The sequence below is a fragment of the Protopterus annectens genome, chromosome 8.part1 (genome assembly GCF_019279795.1).
Source record: "Protopterus annectens isolate FY-2018-M chromosome 8.part1, PAN1.0, whole genome shotgun sequence".
In the NCBI taxonomy this organism is placed as follows: Eukaryota; Metazoa; Chordata; order Ceratodontiformes; family Protopteridae; genus Protopterus; species Protopterus annectens.
The window spans coordinates 138,384,142-138,406,789 of record NC_056742.1 but is presented as its reverse complement, the minus strand read 5'-3'; the positions used below and the strand labels follow the sequence as shown (position 1 = coordinate 138,406,789).

At 38.3% G+C, this 22,648-nt stretch overlaps 1 protein-coding gene across 4 annotated transcripts in view; it reads left to right on the top strand.

Moving 5' to 3' along the window:
• Positions 1-22,648, top strand: part of WWP2 (WW domain containing E3 ubiquitin protein ligase 2) — a 1,859,587-nt gene that overhangs the window by 1,108,074 nt on the left and 728,865 nt on the right. The window lies entirely within an intron of this gene.

Below are 22,648 nucleotides of genomic sequence, written 5' to 3'. Positions count from 1 at the left end.
TGCTTGAATATATGTATAGAGTTTAGCAATGTAAAATGTGCATTCATACTGTATGTATAACAGACAGGCTTCTCTTCACAGCATCAAAAAGAAAAAGCCTAACAAAGCAGCATTGGAAAGCAAGGATTACATGATTTTCTCATGTTTGCAGAACAAATATCTATTAACAGACATCCTTTTTTATAAACTCAGCAATACTTGATGTTTTTTCAATAGGAACAGCTTGTACAGATGTTTCCTTTCAGATTTCTGTTAATGGCATCCTCACATCAGCAAAAGTGCTTACAAGTAAATCACAAAAGGACAATAGAAAAGTCTAAAAACAGACATTATGTGACTTCCCAGAGAAGGCCAAAAAAGATACCAAGAGGAAATAACATCTATGTGCGTGACTAGCACTCTATATAACAATTATAGTAGTTCAGTTATGTGAGAGAGGGACAGAGAGAGGTATTTTGTAGAAATCATCATTCATATCTGTAATGAAGGAAAACTTTGTAAATAGATGCTACAAACTAACAGAGTATGTGCCGTTTGTTATAAAATAAGTTATCTGTAACTGTGCTTATAGCTGCAAAATATATTTCTTTATCAGTGTGCAATTTGAAAGGCTTGGTGCTTTAAACAGACTACAGATGGAGTCATGCAAAGCTCTGTCTCTCTGATTCAGCAGTAAACAGCCAGCAAGACTTTGTGTCTTAAGAAGACTTTGGATCCAGCACAGCATAGAAGCAGAGCACACAGATTAAAATAAATTTTTCAATGGTGACCCTGACATGATAACTAACATTTATGTGAAGTAATTTAGACTTCTACAGTTTGCAGCAATAATACAGTTTATTAGACATCTAAATCCAGTGAGACTGCATTGCAGGAAGATGAGCAGTTCCATAAATTCTCCAAAAAAGGTACAATACAAAGTTGTAAGACTGAAACTGCCAGTTTTGCTCTACCGACTTCACAAGTGACTAGAGAGACTTTCAACCATCTATAGTAAAGCAGCTTGGCCATCTGCCTCTCTGTTGACTGGTAAGAAATTTTTTCTGGTTTACATACAGTATGAATGCCATAAAGGTAATAATAATAACAGAATGAAATGTATATACTGCATATTAGCAAATGTAAAACCTTATTAGGGCAAGTTAATAGTAAGGCATTATGCAAATGGATTGCAATATTTGACTAGTATCTGAAACAAAATCATGTGTGGTATAAAAATGTTTATTGTGTGTACAATGTCATAAAAATACAGTGCATGCCACTATTCAAAGGTTAGACTGTGCAGACAAAAATTTTAATGGTAAAGAACCAAGAAAAGTTAATATGTTGACATTATATTCAAATGTTAGACAGTTATGTTCTGTCACCAGATGTAAAAAGTTTATTTCAGAGTTGCAGCAACATTTAAATCAGTTACTGATAGAACCTCTAGTACATTTTGTTACAAATGAATGTAATAAACTTCTAAAAGACAGACACAATGAGTTCAGGAAGCTTAGACAAGTTATGCATACATCTTTTCAAAAGTGCATAGGAGTTTCAAATTCAGCAGAACAGCTTACTAAAGAATGTCAGAAAGACCATGCAACATTACAGGAAACTCTTCAACAGCAGTTGCAGGATAAAGGAAATAAATTAGCTGAACTGACAGAGACTGGGGACTTCCTGCATACATAGCTAATCTCTGCAAAAGAAATATATTTTATAATATGTTTGTGTTTTGAAAATTGTTAAGCATACATGCTAGGATGGTAAAATTTAATGTCTGGACAAATCATTCTCAAATGTTTAACACTTCCATTCAGTTAAATCAAGACATTTATCAGTAGTACAGTAAAGTAGACCATATAACTGCTATTCTAATAGCATAGTCAAAAGGTACACAACAGTTTTAGTGTATAAAAATTAAATAAAAATAGTTACACGAAACATTTCTAGTGCATAAAATTAAATGAAAATAGTTAATAATGAGTAAAGATTTAAAGTCACAAGACTGACATGCTTGTATAAAGATATAAAGATACAAGACAGACATGCATGTATTTTCTTTTCATCTAAAATACATCTGTTGCAGTACACAAGAATAACAGGCAGACAGCAAATATAAATAATGTAAATATAAACGTGTGTTAGTTAAGCTAATATATATTTGTTTTTTACAATTTTTATATAATTGTATAGCAACACCACACCAAACAGTTAAAGTTCTGAATTTCAAAAGGAAATAAAATCACAAATGGTATTAGTCAAACAGTTTTTCTAAAATTAATGGCAGGACAGTTAAATAAAAAATACTGAAAAATATGTAAGCTAATTGTAAAATAATGTTTAGTTTGCATAGTTATGCAAATCACAAATATAATACTAAGTGTTTTATAACTGCTTTTTGCTAACAGATGATTAAAGACTAGATGAATAGTTACAGGAAATGTTGGAAAGATAAGATAAACAAGACTGATTGCCAGACAAGTAGCTTGAGTTTTTCTAAAACATAATTGTTATTAAAACATAATTGTTAAAATGTTTACATGCAACACTATTTGGTAATTGCATTAAAATGTCACAATTATGCATAGATGTCACTGATAATCTGTTTGCAAGTAAATGTTAAAAGAAAAAAAAAACCTCAGTTGCATCAAGTACAGCCAGCAAATGGGCTATAGTATACATACAGTTCAAATAAATTGTGCAGGAGGGTATAAATACCTACTAGTGGTAATAAACAGCAAAAGCTTTATAAAAAAGTGATCAAATCAGACAAAGGTCTACAGTTTAGTAACCTAATAAAGCAAATGTATAAATAAAGTATTGGGCTGGTATACATTCTATTCTTACAGCATAAATCAAATAAACAATAGTGCAATACTACAGGGGGAGGGGCACTTTCTCAGTTTTACACTGACTGTATAAGCAGTACTGCACAAGGGTTTGAAATAGAGCTACAGGAAACAATAATATTTCATTCCTTCTTGACAATATACTTTTAAGGGGGGAGGGAAAAACAGGTATTAGTGTATTAGAAATACTGGTAAACTGGATTAACCTGACAGGTTAAGATATTTTACAAGTTGTTAATAGCTATCATAATGGTTATTATTGCATTGTTTAGTATTAAATTGTATTTACAACCTGTTAAACTGTAAAGCTGTACAAGAGATGGTTTAAAAAACAAGCGATGGCTTAAAATTGCTATATTACAGCTATACAAGAGAGAGTAAAAATATGTAAAAAAATTTAACAAGACTAGTCACTATTTTAATATGTTTTTGGCAAAACAATGTTGGTTTAAAAAAGCATGAATGTTTCTAAAATAACAGGACATATGCCTTTGGTGCCAATCCCACTAGATATTTCTAAAGAGACATAAACATTTTCAAGATTTTGCTTAATATTAATGTTATTAAATTTGTAAGATTAGACTAAATGTGCTTTATAGTCTTTGTATGTACAAATGCAGAAGAATTCAGAACAAATGAAATTAATGTCTAGTAATAAATATGTGTGAAAAAACATGTTTAAAAAAATGGGTCCAGGGTACCTACTAGATTGAAATGCATGAATAGCAAACAGTCTGTGTAAATACATACTGTACAGAATACATTGTAATAAGTTCAAAAGTAATTTGTCAAGTTGTGATTTCAACTTGCAGTTTTATCATTGTTTTTTGGACCACCATTTTATCTGTACTAGTATTGGTTATCCCAATTAAAGGAAAATTAAATATTGTATTTATACATCTAATGGACTAATATGTACATAGCATTCTTTAGTGTATAAATCATGTTTTTTTAAATCCTCAAGTATTAAATATACTGAAATAATTGCATTCAAATATTTATTATCTAAGCCCAGTTCAATATTTTACCAAGATGTTAATGGGCAGTTCAGAAACATGAACACAATATTATGGTTAAAATTACATTGAAACTGTATATTTTCAGCAGTGTATAAATGCTTGCAGTAGCACATAGTTTTTGTCTCTTATAGGTATTAGACTATTTCTAATATTTTGATATTAATAAAAGTAAAGAGTTAATTCAACAGTTGCAAAGAGTTAATAAGAGTTTTAAGTCATAAATTAAATTCTGTGATTGCAAAAGAATAAATTAAAAAATAAAATTAAAGCAGACACAGCACATAACTGATAAAATATTTTCACAGAATGGTCTGCAAAAGAAAAAGTTGTTAGATACATTCAGTTTTGATAGTAATACATGTTTTCATTATATTAATTATGTAAAATTGCATTTTGACTTGTATCAAAAGAAGACTAAATGTTTTGTTTCTTAATGTGTTTTCTATAAAGTGTTTTGAGTATGTTTAAAAAAAGAGGGAATTGTTAGAGATTATGAATATAAGGCTGAAATTAATTCTGTTGTAAATATGCTGAAAGATAAAGCATAGAATAAAAAGTTTGCTTGAATATATGTATAGAGTTTAGCAATGTAAAATGTGCATTCATACTGTATGTATAACAGACAGGCTTCTCTTCACAGCATCAAAAAGAAAAAATCTAACAAAGCAATATTGGAAAGCAAGGGTTACATGATTTTCTTATGTTTGTAAAACAAATATTTAATTAACAGACATCCTTTTTTATAAACTCAGCAGTACGTGATGTTTTTTCAATAGGAACAGCTTGTACAGATGTTTCCTTTCAGATTTCTGTTAATGGCATCCTCACATCAACAAAAGTGCTTACAAGTAAATCACAAAAGGACAATAGAAAAGTTTAAAAACAGACATTATATGACTTCCCACAGAAGGCCAAAAAAAAGATACAAAGAGGAAATAACATCTATGTGCGTGACTAGCACTCTATATAACAATTATAGTAGTTCAGTTATGTGAGAGAGGGACAGAGAGAGGTATTTTGTAGAAGTCATCGTTCATATCTGTAATGAAGGAAAACTTTGTAAATATATGCTACAAACTAACAGAAATAGTATGTGTCGTTTGTTATAAAATAAGTTATCTGTAACCGTGCTTATAGCTGCAAAATATATTTCTTTATTAGTGTGCAATTTGAAAGGCTTGGTGCTTTAAACAGACTACAGATGGAGTCATGCAAAGCTCTGTGTCTTTGATTGGATCCAGCACAGCACAGAAGCAGAGCACACAAATTAAAATTAATTTTTCAGTAAGATTTTGTGCCTCCCTGCTTGTTGACATACCCCATCACTGTAGTGTTGTCTGTGTATATCTTCAAGGGGCCTGGAGAGAACATGGGATGAAAAGCTTGAAGGGCCAGAATTCTTATCTCTTTGATGTTGATATGGACTGACTTTTGATGGGGAGACAAGAGACCCTGAAAATTCTGGTGACCAAAAGAAGCCCCCACCCCCCACCCTTTGTCTGAGGCATTGGTGAACAGTTATTGAGAAGGAACTGGAGGCTGAAAGGGCCATCCTGGGTTTAGAGCAAACTGTTGAATCCACCACTCAAATTCCTTCTTTAAACAGGGAAGGACAGGTACACTGAAATCCAGAGGGTGACAAAGCTGCAGCCAAACTGATGAGGTACCATTGAAGCTTCCTCATATGCAGTCTGGCAAGAGGATGCAGTGGAATAAAAGAAGCCATGAATCCCATGGCCCAAAGAAACTTGGCTGGCATGGCAGTCAGAGGAAGAAGAGACTGAAAGAAGGCTGTCAGTGACAAATCTTTTGGAAGTGGAAGAGAGGCCAGGATTTGCACACTGAATCCTGCATCCCAAGTACATGTAATCCTGAGAGGGAATGAGGATGGACTTTTGGAAGTTGATATTAAACCCTAGACTTTGAAGAGGAAAGATGGTGAACTCCAGATTCTGTAACAGGTGAGTGGAAGAAAGTGCCTGAAGCAACAGGCCGTCTAGATAAGGAAAAATATGAATGCCTTGGAGCCTACAGAAAGCAATCACAGGAGCTAGACATTTTGTGAATACCCGTGGGGGCAGTACAGAGGCAAAAGGGCAAAGCAGAGAACTAAAACTGAAAGTAAGACACACACAAGCATAAAAACTTCCTGAAAAGAGGGTGAATAGGGATATGAAGGTAAGCATCTTTCAGATCCAGGGACACAAGAAAACTCTGTGGTAATAAAAGAGGACACAGGGAATCAGCCTCCCACACTGACATTTTCCCTTCTTGGATGACATGAACTCTAGGTAGCAAAATAAAATACAACCTCAAGAAAAGAAAAAAAAAACAGGGTACTTATGTGGTGGCCAAGTGTTCAGTACAGCAACAAGGTGTTCAGACCAACTAGCAATAATGGTGTTTGAACTGGCAGCAAAGAAGTTCTAGGTAGTTGCATCTGTAAGTCCCTTTTATGCCCTACATTCTGTGTGGGGGCATAAATGTGATGTAGAAAGCATACAGATCATTAGGCTTTTCTATACTGTCGAGTATCAGGCTGCCCTGGGTGGGAGATCCCTTCTGTTTAGGATACTGCAACAGTGATATAGAAGAACATCATATATTCACAGTTACCTCTTTCTTCCCCATCGCACCACCATTTGCCATCTACCTGAAGAAAAATTATTTGAAATCTGTTTGGGGTATAAAAATACCTATGAAATCTCTTCCAAGCAAAAATCCTAAATCTTCTAGATTTTGTTAGATAGGTGAAAATCATATATATGTCCTCCTATCATTTCCTTGTGTATTACTTATCCAGTCTCTCTTCTCAATCTTTTCTAACCTCCGATTGATTCCTGTAGTTATCGTGCAATATTTTATATGCCCTACTAATTATCCCTTTTTTAACAGCAGATTTTAATTTAGGATTCTCCTATCCCTTTTCTTTGCCTATACTCTTATTAATCCCTGATAGAGAAGGCAGTCTCCAGTCTGCACCCCAAATTTCTTCTTGTCCTTTTTCCCATTCTGTTACCATTCCATCTCTGTAGTTATTTGCTCCCATTACTTTAGATGTTCTTCGTGTTTCACTGTTGCAGTCATTACATTTGGGTAATCTGCGGGCAGGTGGCCCTCAGCCTGAATAACAAAGTCTTGGGTCCTGCTTCGGTTGCTGTCAGGTCGTCAGGGGTATAAAACATGCAGCCAACGCCATTTTAATCAGTCTTTCTTGCCTAAAAAACAGATGATCAAAATGGCTGAGGACTTAATTACCTTGATCAGGAGTTCCCAACCCCCCCCCCCCCCTGCTAAGAGGCGTTGGCAAGACACTGATTATGAATCTTCAGATCAGGTTTCCATTTCTTCTGATTCCTCCTCTGATCAGGAATTTTCTGATCCACCATATGAGGATTCAGATGAAGAAGAATCCATCCCATCTGCATCTCCTCCTGAGGATTATTCTTTTGGAGAAACCTTGCATACTTTAAGGGAACATTTTTATTGGGAGAGTCAGGATTTCTCTGAATCAAAAAAGAGGCTTAAGGATTTCCTTCTTCTTCCTCAGCATAGGCCTTTGGCTATACCTCCTGTATTAGACATTGTTGATGATGTGTTTTCGGAATCAAGCATGGCTCCTGATTCCCAACCTCCGGCTCCTAGTAAGCCAGACAGATATTACAGGGTTCCTGACTCCCACAAATTTCTATTCAAAAATCCTGCTGCTGATCCTGAGAGTATCTCACAGGGTCCCAAAGGTGTAAAGGCCTCTACAGCCAAAAATTCTACCCCCTCTGATAGAGATTCCAGGGAGCTGGATAGATGGGGAAAGAAGGTTTATACGTCTGGAACCTTGGCAATTAGGGCCTTAAATTGCCAGTTTCATATACTTAAATATCAACAGCATGTTATGGGCTTATTGAAACAGAAAATGATGTTGATTTCTGATTGTGTGGAAAATAAAGAATAACAGGAATTATTGCATGCAGCAGAACAAGTTGGAAAGCATACTTTGCAATGTGGTTTTGATTCCTTGGAGGCCTCTTGCAGGGCTGCAGTTACTGGATCTGTGATTAGAAGGCATGCCTGGCTCAAGGAGCAAAATCTGCCTGATCATGTTAAAGCTAAATTGTTGGTTGCCCTTTTACACATGATACTCTGTTTGATAATAAGGCAGAAGAGGTTTTAAAGAAAATGGAGGACAAAGCTAAATATATGCAATCTGTAAAAGATTTCTTACAAGTGCAGCCACCCAGGTTCAGTAGGCACTGGCCTACTAAAAATTGGTCCTTTCCTGTGTCCAACAGAGCCTCTCAAGGCAAATCCAAGCACTCAAAAGGCTCTAGATACCAATCACAGGGTTCTTACAGGTCAAAGCAATGGAGTGCCTCCACCTTCAAATCTGGAGGAAACAAAGCACAACCCTACCAAGCACTTATCTTTTGGCAGCCCCATTGGGTGGAAAATTAGCAATTCATGCTCAAAATTGGCAGTTAATTACCCAGGACAAGTGGGTATTAAACATAGTATCCCAGGGGTACAGATTTCATTTCCATACCTTGCCAATTCCAAACGGTTGGCCAGATCTGCCAGAAAGTCAATGGGCAGAGGCTCAGAAACAAGTTACGTCCCTCATGGATATGGGGGCCCTTCAACCAGTACCAGAACAGGAAAAAGGACAAGGTTTTTATTCAAGACTGTTCCTGGTACCGAGAAAAGACAATGCCTGGCGTCCAGTACTGGACTTATCGATTTTGAACACGTTCCTGGACATACCAAAATTCAAAATGCTGACTTTACAATAGCTACTGCCTATGTTGGGCAGGAACGCTTGGTTAGTGACTCTAGACTTAAAAGAGGCATACCTGCATATCCCAATAAGGGAATCGTGCAGGAGATACCTCCGCTTCAAGGCATTTTTTTGCATTACCAATTCTCTGCACTGCCCTTTGGCTTATCTACTGCACCCAGGATCTTTACAAAGTGCCTGGTACCAGTAATTGCATTTTGCAGACAAAGAAGCATACAAATTTATCCTTACCTGGACGACTGTCTCATTCAAGCAGAGAACAAGGACATTCTTCTTCAACATCTGGCGTTTGTAAAAAGGCTTCTAACATGCCTAGGGTACACAATAAATGAAAAGAAATCATAACTTGTACCCTTTCAAATAATTACATTCCTGGGTGCAAGCTTGAATACAACTGCCCAGATGGCTTACCTTACGCCAGACAAACAAAGGCAACTGACAACATACTTCAAACAGATGGCAACAAAAACCCAGTTATCTGCAAGACAAATTCTGCAGGCTTTGGAGTTCATGGCATCCTGCATTCTTCTAATTTCATATGCAAGACTGCATATGAGGAAACTTCAGTGGTACCTAAAATGTTTATGGAGTCAACATTGTCACAGTCTGGAAACAATGATTCCTCTCATTCCCTGCCTACAACAGGAGTTTCTTTGGTGGGCAGAGACATGTCACCAAAACAAGGGACTGTCATTGACTCTACCCCTTGCCACCCAAACACTAACTACAGATGCATCAGACTATGCTTGGGGGGCCCACCTGGAGGGGAGATGCATTCAGGGCATATGGAGCCCAAAACAAATGCATCTGCATATCAACCAGAAAGAGATGCTAGCTGTTCAGAATGCTCTGACAGCCTTCAAGGGTTTACTTCATCCAGGACAACTACTGATAAAGATGAACAACACCACGATTATGTGGTACATAAACAAGCAGGGGGGGTACACATTCCTACCCCCTTTGCAGACTAACCATGGCATTGTGGAACACAGCCTTGACTTACCAAGTACATCTGCAAGCTCAATTCCTGCCAGGAAAACAAAATACTCTGGCAGACGACCTAAGCAGAAATCTTATGGGCCCGCACAAATGGAAACTGGATCCACAAATCTTCAGCATGGTAACACAGAAATGGGGGAGCCCAGACATAGATCTATTTGCCTCTCCCCAAAATTATCAACTGGACACATTCTGCACAAGGACTTATCACAGACAAGCATGGAAAGTGGATGCCCTATCCTTCAGTTGGAAAAACATATCAGTCTATGTCTTTCCCCCTCTGCCTCTTCTCTCCAAGGTCTTACTAAAGGTCAGACAGGAAAAACCAAAAATGATCCTAATTGCTTCGGACTGGCCTCTCCAGCACTGGTACCCAATTCTAAAGAATATGTCTCAACTCCCTCCTTGGTACTTGCCTCAAATACCTCATCTACTGTATCAGCAGAACAATCAAATTCTGTACACTCAGCTCCAAACTCTGAACCTTGCAGCATGGCTGATCATTTAATTATTCAAACAACACCTCTCAGTAAATCTGTGATGGATGTCATTTTGGAAGCCAGAAGGCCTAGTACTAGAAAATCTTATGCTGATAAATGGAAGAGATTCTGTGCTTGGAACTAAGCACAAGGAACAGACACAGCAAAACCAAATATCTATCAGATTTTACAATACTTGACTGAGATGCTTGACAAGGGGCTATCTTTTTCTTCAATAAAAATCATGACTCTGCCATCTTGGCTCATTACAACACGGAGCCTCCCATCTTTTCTTATCCTCTGCTAAAACTTCATCTTAGAGGGGCCAAAAATTTAAGGCCTCCCAGAAGATCACCAACTCCTGCATGGGACCTCAATTTTGTGCTGGAAAAACTCACCCTGCCTCCTTTTGAACCAGCAGCTATTGCAGATATTTATTTATTTATTTATTTACATTTGTTAACCGGGATAGTCCGACTGGATATATGTCCATTTTCAGCGGAGGCCCGGGGAGAAAAGCTCCCAACAGTAAAAAAACATCATTACATAACTCAAAACGTCATTACATATCACTTATCTCAAACAGCATAATAGAATATTTGGTGAAGAACATTTAGACATTGATAGTATATTTACAGAATCACGTCAAGACAATCCATACATACAGATATATAATTTTTATCTTGGAAAAAACTTTCCTTTTTGCAATCACTTCAGCAAGAAGAGTTTCAGAACTACAGGCTGTCATGGCTGTGGAGCCTTTTATTACATTTTACCCGGACAGGGTGTCCCTCAGGACCAATCCTTCCTTTATGGCTAAGGTGGTATCCAGTGTGGCTCTTAACCAAACTGTTCACCTGCCAACATTTTACCCAAATCCGCAGAACAAGGGGGAGCGGATTCTGCATTCATTGGACATACACAGACAACTAAGATTCTACTTAAACAGGACCAAATCTCTAAGAAAGTCTGAGCAACTACTGATGGCATTTGCTTCAGGATCAGAGGGGAAGGCTATATCAAAGTAGACTATTTCTAAGTGGATAAGCCACTGCATTCATTTCTGCTACTTGCACCATGGTAAACCTGTGCCCAAGGGAATCAGGTCACATTCCACCAGGGCTGCCTCTACCTCAGCAGCCTTTCTCAGAGGTGTTTCAACCAAATACATTCTAGAAGCTGCTCCTTGAAGCTCTGTTCATACCTTCACAAAGCATTATCATTTGCCTCACTTCTCCAAATCCAGGGCAGGCTTTGCCACTGCAGCTCTGCAGGGCCTTATAACCACTCCTATTGCTATTTAGTTCCATCCTCCCATCCATAGCTTTGGGATTCTACCCAAATGTAATGACTGCAACAGTGAAACACGAAGAACATAGTACATTTGTGTACACTTACCATAAATGTAGATGTTCGAGTGTATTCACTGTTGCAGTCTGGGTTACTGACCCACCATCCCCCTTTTCTATAACTCCTCTTTCCTTCACTATATTCTAAAGCCTTTGTGGTGTATTTGCTTTTAGATGAAGGTAAAGTTTATGTTGCTAAAAGTGCATTTACATATTTTGCTGTTTATTTACATATATATATATATACATATATATTTTTTTGCTCCCCATTTGGGGGGCACCTGACATCTGGGGCAAGACAAACTGATTAAAATGGCATCGGCTGCATGTTTTATACCCCTGACGACCTGACGTCATGGAAGAGGAGACAGCAACTGATGCAGGACCCAAGACTTTGTTATTCAGGCCAACTGAGGGTAACCTGCCAGCAGATTACCCAAATGTAATGACTGCAACAGTGAATACACTCGAACATCTACATTTATGGGAAGTGTAGACAACTGTACTTTCCTTTGCCATTTTTTTTCCAATAAATTCCTGCTCCCTCTTGCCTATTCTCTGTACCCCTGATTGCGGTCATTCCTATCGGCAAAAGTCTCCTGTCTCCATTCTCTTTTTAGCTTAGCTGTTAGAATACTGTCTTCTACTTTATGAATGTAATATTCTGTAAGGCTGTTGTTTTTGTCCTTAAGAATATGCATGTCCCTATTCCTTGCATTTCCCCATTTCATTGTCATCCTTTTCCACGTTGAATTATAGCTTTCAGCTTGTGTTATGTATATGAGCCTTAACTCTGTAGCTGTAAAGTATCCCTTCAAATCAGGTAATCCTAAACCACCTTGTGCTGTGTATAGGGTCATCTTATCCTATTTGACCCTTACCCTCTCTCCCTCCCAGATAAATTCCTTCAACTCTATTTATAAATCATTGTCCATAACTTCTCTGGTTGATAAAAATATGCCTGATCTGTATATAAGGGTCTATATTATGTGATCGAAGAGTCTCTTCTTCGAACACATAATAATCAACACATATACAGCGAACACTATAAACCGTGAATGGCCACGTCTGCGAATTTTTTCCTTGGGCCGTAAAATAAAAAAAAAAAACTTTAAAATAATAATCAAGTGGGGGGGCTTCATCCCCCACACCCCTGATGTGAGAGGCTGTGTCCCCACCCACTCCCCTCTAACTAAATATACCAACTTCGAGATCACTTTGCTTTGAAGAAAAGGGCAATTCCTGATAATGGCCAAATGAATTTTTTCCCTGAAGAAAAAAATTTGCAGACATGGCCATTCACCATTTACAGCATTCACTGTATATGTGTGAATTATTATGTGCTCAAAGAAGAGACTCTCTGATCACATAATACAGACCACTGTATATAAAATTACAGGGACTAAAAACATTTTCACTGCTTGTATTTTACCATCCATATCCATAAATAAAAGCTTCTACTTTCTTAATTATTGTGTCATCTTATGTTTAGTCTCTCTGTACATATCCTTAGCTACCATAGCAGGCTCATTTTGGATCGATACTCCTAAATAATTCATGTTATCATGTTCCCATAAATATGGACATTGCTAGATCAATGCATGTGTGGGTACGTAGTTTACAGCTGTAGACTTTGTTTTATCTTCATTCATTTTATATCCCAAAAATACTTGAAACTCTTCTCAGGATGTTCCACAACAGCGAGATGTCCTTTTTTGTTTTTTGTCAGGCACAAAATAATGTCATCTACAAATAAAGCCAGCTTTTCTTGATTACCATGCCAATTATGTCCTCGAAATTCTAAGTCCCTTATTTTCTTTGCCAGTAGTTACAACTATAAAGCAAATAAGAAAGGGGAAAGAGCACACACATCCCTTATTCCTGTGTTCAGACACAACCTGTCAGAAAGGAACCATCCCACTTTAATTTTTGCCACTGATCACTGATATATCCTCCAAATTAACCATATTATTGTATCAGGGAATGCAAATGCTTTCATTGCTCTCCTCATAAAATCCCTGTTAGCTCTGCATCAAAACCCACCAACAACAGTATTTTTTTACACTCTGCTTCCATGTGGATCATCATTGTTCTATTAATGCTGTCAAATATTTGCCTCCATTCCACAAAACTGCATTGATCCATATCTGTGAAATTTGGCAACGTCTTTGTCATTCTTTTGGCTGTCAGGACATAAATACTTTATAATCATGGTTTAAAATTAAAATGAGCCTATATGAAGATGAGTCTTTACAATCTTTAGGTATTACAGACCTGATAGCTTTCCTCGAGGTTGCTAGCACTTCCCATCATTTTAAAATACTGTTAAACAAAACCTTCCAGACCTTTATCACTTTCTTCCCTCCTAGCTTCCGAACTTCCACATGAATAATACCGTCTGTTCCTGGAAACTTTCCTGCAGATTGATTGTACGCCACCATTTTTATCTCAGATCCTCCTGTCTTAACTGTGAGGTGTTGAGCTTCATCTATCTCTAACCTTGGCATACTTAAGTCTTCCTTAAATATTTCCACTTGTGCTCCTTCTTGATTTACACATTTCTCTGCTTTATACAAATGTTCATAAAATTTTTGAAATATTTGTAATACATCTATATCTGGTTATTTTTCTTGTTATAGGTTCATTAAGTTTGGCAGCAACAACATTGTCTATTTTTTTGTTGCCTGAATCCTTGTACTAAATGTTTTTGTGCTGTGGAGTTATCAAAAACAGCTGCTTAACAGCAGTCTTTCTAAACTCCAGATACTCCCTTATTTTCTTTTTAGTGCTCTGCAGTTGTGCCTCTTCTTGTTCTGCTGAGATTCCCCCTTATTCTGCAATACTTTAACCTTTGTCAGCACCTCTAAATAACTCCTGTTACTTGTTAACCATATATCTTTTTCTTTTATTTGTACCATTTTAAGCTCCACTTTCATTTTATCCCACTCACAAGCTATAACTTCAGAAGAAATTTCTATCTTCCCTAATAACTCTTGAATAATTTCTACTACCCATCCCTTAAAGTCGTCTCTTTTTAACGTGTAGGTGGGGAAGTGCCATTGCCTCATTTTTAATTTATTAGCCTGCATTTTTATCTTAGTTGTTATTGGTGCATGATCTGAAATAGTGATAGGATGTGTGCTGAAGCTTTCAATTAAATGCATGTTTCTGTGAAATATAATTTCTGTCTAGTTTAACCAATTTATTGTACCTTGGGGAATGATATGTAAATTCTGTCTGAGTTCCTACTACTGAATTCATGTCTTTCATACCAAATGTTTCCATACAATTCTTTAGAAATCTACCCTGCTTTGTTATATTTTCCTTTCTAGGTCCCCGAGATACATCCTTATTATTGCAAATCAAATTCCATTTTCCACATATAACAGTCTGTGCTGAATGCTGAATATTTCTCCCCAAATTTTCTTAAGCTCCATAGTAGCAATTTTAAATGGAATATAAATACATGTCATTGTAATTCTCCTCCCTTGCCTGCAACCTCTTACTATCACAAATCTACCATTATATTTTTTCCTCTTCTATCACAATTGGAGCTTCTCTAGCAATTAATAGAAGTACTCCTATTTTCCTTTGTCCCTGACATCTGCTGATATCCCTCCTGAAATTCTTTCTTTAGGAAATTCACATGCTTACTTCTTTCCAAATGTGTTTCCTGTAGCATTGCTGTTTGCATTCTGCATTTCTTAATATAATTCAATACTCTTTCCTTTTTATCTATCTTTGTTAGGCCATTGAACTTCCAAAATAATATGGATAGCATAATCATTATGATAAGTAATTAATATTATATGCGGAGCTTTTTTAATTGCCTATTTCCAGATTTTGTGTTACATACACCCATTAATGTTTGGCAGGTTGATCTTTTATACAATTGCTTTTTATTATTTTCATCTAAACCTATGTCACATTTACAAGACTTTTTGGTTTAATGAAACCCTCAAAAAAACACACCCCAAGAACACCCTCAGAACCTATTAACTTAAAATAAACACACAAAACTATGTACATCTTTAAATAATGAAGCTTATACTGCGGTGGTGGTGCTTCGGTAGCATTGTCACCTCACAGTAAGACATTGTCCTGTTCAATTCTCAACTAGACCATCTTCTGTGTGGAGACGTGCGTGAATGGGAGTACCTTCGTTGAAGGTTGTGCGTCAGGGCCGGCAACTCAGCACGTAAAAATCTACTGCCAATCATTAGCGGACCGGAGTTCTGCTGTGGCGACACCTAACTGGGAAAAGCCTAAAGACACAACAACCCTCCTGATAGGAACAGTTATCACAAGTTGACAGCTACACATACAGGACTTACCTAACCTGTAATTAAGGTTATCCATGCTACAACCTGTGCTTCTACTTACACAGTTGCTGTCTGTTCTTGTCTTATCTTTATTCCCCTCCCACATATGCAAAACAACTTGTATGTTTTCAGAAAATGTCAACTTTTAGCTTTAAAAAAACTGCTCTTGCTTTTATTGCCTAGCCCTGTAGTAAGCTTGACTCTGTGGAAACATAAGAACAAAATGTATAACTGCCCTCAGCTGCAGACTTCTCAAGTCACGCTGAACATTTATTTGGTAAAGGAAATCTTTTCATTACATTCAGTGTCCTCTTACTTACTTTCTTACACAAAAATGTGTTGTTAGATTAGGCCAAGGGCCATAATCCAGGCATTCACTTATTTAAAATGTAAGAGAAAACGTATCAGTTCTACTTATATTATGACCTTTGCACTTTTGCACCCCATTCCCAACCTCAAAAACCAAGATCACAATACATTAACTTTAAGATGCATTTGGCAGCCTTACTATTCTTTTTTACATTGTAATGCCTACATTTTTAAGACTAAAGAAGAAAAAGGGCACTTGTTTACTTTAGTATCTTTATCACATACAACAATAACTGAAATGGTTTTCTGTATAACATGTAATTTAAATCATGAAATGTTTTATACAAAAGTGTTAAAAACTAAAATTGTTTTACTTAGCTACCTTTTCCCTTCCTTTTAGTGTCCTTTCAAACATTTAATAACATAGTTTCATAGTTTAGTACTAGGCTATCTGCCCTGGGGCATTTGTAAGCCTAGCCATAGTGATGTGGCTTTCGCCACCCCATGAAATGGTACAGAAATGCACAGAATAGATTTAGAATACTGTGCCTCTGTCTAGTAGTGACACAATGAAGGCCCCCTTATATAATAGAATTAGTTTACTGTGCCCCTGTCTAGCAGTGACACAGATGTGACCCCTGGGGTAAACTTACGATCTCCCATCCACTCATCAAGATTTCTCTTGAAGAGAGTCAGTGAGGGGCTCTGCCTAACATGAACTGGGATCTTGTTCCAAAGCATGGGAAGCCTCTGGGTTATGAATCTATCCCTCCAGCATGTCCTATTTATACTTGTGCCAAGGTTTAAGTCTTTAGCTCTCGTGGTCCTGATGGATTTGGATTTTTTGAGGTGGAGCATGTCCATCAGATCCTGATTAGACATGGCCTTGTACGTCAGGCAGAGATCACCTCTGAGCAGGCGGTATGCTACTGAATAGAGCTGGAGTTTCTTTAGTCTGGCAGAATAAGACATATGTTGGAGACCCTTGATCCTCTTGGTGAGGTACTTTTGTGGTCTCTCCAGCTGTTGCAAATGCCGGGTGAGGTACATACCAAATGGGGCATTGTACTCAATCATGGGTCTGATGAGGGAGGAGTATAGGGGTACAATGACATCCTTGGATCTGGATGTGAATCCCTTCATGATGAGGTGTGCAAGGTAGAATGTTTTTCTAACCACTTTGGCAACGTGGGTGTCAAATGAGAGGTCGCTGTCGACTTGGGTCCCTAGGTCTCTGATTACTTTTTCCTGTACTCAGTGGGTTGCTGTCTATGTGATAATTTGTGGGTACTTTGTTTTTCCCAAAGGGGATGACTATACATTTTTGGCATTTAGTTTAAGGCTGTGACTCCGGCACCAGTTGTCCATTTCTGTGAGGCCTTTTTGTAGGATGTATGTGTCCGCTGGTGTATCGACTATGGCACCTAGTTTGCAGTCATCTGCGAACTTTGTCAGCCACAGCCCTCCCATGTTTGCTTTAACATCTGAGAAATAAATGCCGAACAAGAGGGGTCCCAGGACAGATCCCTGTGGGACACCACTTGTGACTGGCTTTGAGTCTGACATTGCTCCAGCGATTTTAACTTTATGGGTTCTGTCCTTTAGCCAGTTTGCAACCCATCTAGTGACATAAGGGTTTATGTTTAAGCTGTTGAGCTTATCTATGATGCCTGAGTGGGGTATTTGTGTTGAAGGCCTTAGCCAAGTCCAGGTAGGCTGTATGGACTGCTTTGCCCTCATCAGTGGCTCTAGTGACTGTTTTGAAAAAGTCAACCAGGTTCAAAAGGCAGGATCTGCCCTTTACAAAGCCGAACTGGGTGGGGTCAAGTGTCTGTAGGTCCCCTATGTCTCTGTTTATGAGTTCCATAATGATTCTTTCCATAGCTTTGCAGACCAAGCTGGTTAAGCTTATAGGGCGGTAGTTCCCAGGGTCTGTAGAGGTACCCCCTTTGTGGAGTGGGACCACTGTTGCTGTATGCCAGTGTTCAGGTACATATCCTGTAGTAAGGCTAAGGTTAAATAGCATTTTTATATGCGGGTTTAGCTCCTCTTGGAGTTCACGTAGCACGCAACCCGGGATACTGTCAGGTCCCATTGATGCTGTGTTTTTAGCTTTGTTGAGGGCAGTTCTCACTTGGACATCTGAGATGACAGGGAGATTACATTCAGCTGGGATAAGTATTTCTTCTTTTAGGGGTGAGGGAGGGGAGAAATTTGCACTGAACCTGTCAGCCAGAATGTTGGCAATATCTGTGGGTTCAGTGTATTTTTTGTTGTTGTGAACTAACTCTGAGCATATCTGAGAGTTTCCGCCCAGGTTTCTAACATAGCTGAAGAAGGCTTTGTGGTTATCTTTAGTGTCCTTAGCAATTTTTCTCTCAAAGTTGGCCTTGGATGTTTTTATGAGAGAAAGTAGTTTTCTGCTAATGTTGATCAGGGATGTCTTCCCTTTATGGGATTTTGCTCTGTCGTGCAGTAGCTTCCTTCTTTTGTTATACAATTTGTTAATGGCTGAGGTCCACCAGACAGGACGCTTGCCTTTGGTGGAGAGGGACTTGGATTTATTTGGGATTGCATGATCCATGCATTCTTGGCGATGTCCATAGAAAGCATTTGTGAAGGATTCAGCATTGTGGGATGTGGTATCCACTGGCCCAGTGGGCTTAAAGGATACCATCTCAGTCTTAAGAAGAGTGAAGTCTGCTTTTGAGAAGTTTTTCACTGTGGTATTTTGTGCTGGGGGTGGAGGTGGGATATGTATATCCAGGGTGATTAGTTTGTGGTCAGATCTCACTAGTGAGGGGTATACCTCTGGTGTGGAGCATTTTGTCCCCATGTTTGTGATGATCAGGTCTAGTATATTATCTCCCTAGTGGGAGAGGTGACTAGTTGTTCTAGTGCATTTGAATTTATGAATTCCAGGAACCTTTGGGCTAGGGTGTTAGGGCTAGAATAATGTACCCAATCTATGTTTGGGTAGTTGAAGTCTCCCAGTATGATGGTATTTTGTGATACATTCATATCCTCCAATGTCTTCAGGAAGGCTGAGTGGGGTTCCTGAGATTGGGAGGGTGGTCTGTAACATGCTACCAGTTGTATAGCAGTTTTGCCTATGGTTAGTTGCACCTGTATGGTCTCTGATGCTTCATGTGTTGCTACTAACCTGGAGGTGTGGGTGTCCTTGATGAATATGGACACTCCCCCTCCCTTTGTGGTTCGGCCCGGGTTTTGGGGCCGAAAAGGATGATGCGAGGTATAGACTGGTTGCGCTGGGGTGCTCTCAGGAGCCTTGAACCAGGTTTCAGTTACTGCACAGACGTCGATGTTCTCCATACTGAGGAGTGCATCGAGCGCCTGCATCTTGAGATTTAGACTTTTGGCATTGAGCAGCATTACCTTTAGTTTTTTTCCATTTTTGTTTTCTAAGGAGGTGGGTTTGTCTTTTGAGCCTTGCCTAAAAAAGGCACTATGGGGGTGGCAAGAGCCTTAGCCAATATCCGGAAGCCCAGTGGTGACAGGTGCAAGCCATCCCTTGCGAAGCAGCATGGCTTGTCCAACATGTCATCCCAGGCAGACAGACATTGGATCCCCTTAGAATGACACCAGTACTTGAGCCAATTATTAAAGTTGATAATCTTGTCTTTGTATTGTGGCATCATTCTTGATGAGGGCAAGATGCTGCTCAGGTTCAGGGTCATACCAGCCTGGGCTACATAATCAGAGAGCTCCTCTATGTCTCTTTTCATGTAGTCCAGGGAGGTACGTCTCAGGTCATTCACGCCAGCATGGACAATGACGGAGTCATATTTGTACTTGCTTTGGAGTGACCTGAGTGCATGTGTTATGTGGCGGATCCTAGCTCCCGATAGGCAGCTCACAGTCACCTTCTCCTTGTTCAGCCTGGTAAGCGGGACATCAGTGTGTCTGACTATAGAGTCACCTATTACTAGTGTATCAGGCATGGTGTTTGGCCTTAAGGGCTGTGATTGGTTGACACACTGATTTATTGAAGTATGTGTTGCATGTGTTTTGTTTTGAGGTGGTGGATTTTTGGATGTCTGTTTTGGAAGCCTCTGTTGTTTTGGTAAGTTTTTTATTAGAGCCTCCGAGTATGTCTTTGTGTTTTTATGTGTTTGGTTTGCAGTTGTGGTAGGTCTATGTTGGACTGGGTTTGTTGTGTGTGTGGTTACCATCTCCTCCTGTCTGGTCATGCCAGCCCTGAGTTGAGAGAGTTCAGCCTCCAGTTTGGCTATATAGTTGCATCTCTCACATGTATTTGTGTTTGTTGGGAGGAGGAGAGGGTTGTCTGTGTACATGAGACAGTTGTAGCATTGTCTCAAGATACCCAGATTAACCAGTTGAACTGGAGAGGACGCCAGTAATCTACCACTCTACATGCTAGAACAGGGAGTGTTGTGCCTTTAAGGGAAGTGGATATTCACAGGGGTGGTAGGTGGATGTAGTGCTTACTTAGTACGAGAGTGCTTACTTAGTAGAGAAGTTTTGAGAACAAGTGCTAGGCTTATAATATAGCGAGTAGTCTGATTATACTAAGAGTAGAGCTTCCTTAAGGGAAAATTTGAAGAGCAGACTTGGCGGAGCCAGAAGAAGTTTAACCGGCGCTGCGCTGTGCGCACAATCACACAAAGCCGCGCAAACGAAGTTGGGTATATGTTTTTCAGTCCCCCACAAATTTAACAGAGTCAATAAACGTGCAATCTTTCCACTTTTTTCTTGTAAGGCCATATTTTACAAATGTGAATTACGTATTATAATTTCTCATTTATTCACTAATTACAATGTTGTTGGTCTTCTTCCTATTTATTTCCATGTCCCAACCCCAGACTCCAGTTCAGGTCCAAGGTACTTCTAATTCTTCTAATCAACTCCTGAGCTTTTTTGTCCCTCAAGCATTTTCCTTTGGCACATTGGAAATGTTTCACTGGCAAATTCTCTCTATAAGCTTTGTTATCAATAAGAACGAGAAGCAGAGTCCCCTTTTGTTTGTTGGCACACTTTTTGTTGGACAAAGTTTTGTATTTCCTCCTTAGCCTGTTCTTCATCAGAAAATTACTTTTATCTTCCTGGAAAAAAATTATTTGGAAGACAGCTGAGTACAGCAGCTTGAATCTCACACCTGCCTCTCAACACTCCCTGACTGCTGAGATAAATTTGTGTACGTTGAATAATCATTTTCCACAAACACTCTGTCTCCAGTTTTTAATAGCCACAATTTTGTCTGGATCAACTGTTTTTGCAGGCAGGTTTGCATATTTACTAATTCAGGTCTTGGGTGCTTTCTTTTGGCCAGGTTTGGAGCATACACACAATGTGTCCTTTTAATTAATGCATTCTGCTCAGAAATGCCAGTCCAGTTGCTTATTTCTGCTTTCATGTAATGAATGCAGCCTGTTCTTACCAGTTTCTGTGGAACAGCAGAAAATCTCAGAGGTTTTCCATGTGTGCTATGTCCTGTAACTCTGCCATTTTTGGAAACAGCTCTTCTTGAGCAGTGTGATGCTTAGCCAACCTTTTCTTCATTTTGACCTCTGATTTTTGCAGTTTTATCTATTTATCTGAATAACACTTTAGGGCTTCTTCCATTTTTCCTGATTTTTGTTATTTGAGTTGATACACTCCTTCAGTGTTTCGTTTAATTTAATCAGCAGCTGTGAGCACATTTGATTTAGGTTTTCTGCTAGATTACTGCAAACTGTCTCTTGCTCCAAAGTTGGAGATTGAACTGCATTTTGCTGAATATTTGCAGGTTTCTTCCCAGTCATTCTTCTCTCCATCTTTTTCTAGTTTTTCTTTTTGGCTAAATTTATAGCTTGCTGGCATCCAGATAGTATACCTACTGGCCAGCAACTGAATTTGCTAAAACTGACATGTTACTGACCATTATCTCAGTTTCTTTTCTTACACTGGTAGAGCTAAAATTAAGCTGCCGATCAGTGTGCAACCATCTTGGAAGTCCACAGTATTTACATTATTTTATGAAACTTTACATCATTTTGAATACTGCACGCACTCACACGCAAACACATCTGTCTGTCTGTCTGTCTATACAAATATGGACAGAGAATGTTGATTCTCATTTTCTCTGAAGAAAGTTAAGACTTCATTTAGTCAGTTTAGTGAAAATAATACAATCAAATTTAAAAGGAGAGGAGTATTGTACACAGAATCAAGTAAACGAGAATATTAATGCCAGAAAACAAATATTTTTTAAAATTACCGAATGTGTCACTCAGCCATTACTTAATGGTTACTATTTGGCTGTTATAAATATGTCCTTCATTCTTTATTAGAACAGTATATTATATTTGAGTGGCATAATGTGTGTGTCTTTGATCGATTTACGTGCTTTGCTTAAAGGCATTTGAACTAGAATCAGTATTTTTGTTGTTATAGTTGACTGCAGCATATTTCTCAGGGAAGAGAGATATTTATCTGTCCAGCTTGTAGATATAAACTTTGGGTATTTTGGGCTGGAATGTCAGTTGTTTGGTTTTATTTTTATGGACATCATTCTTGCTCTC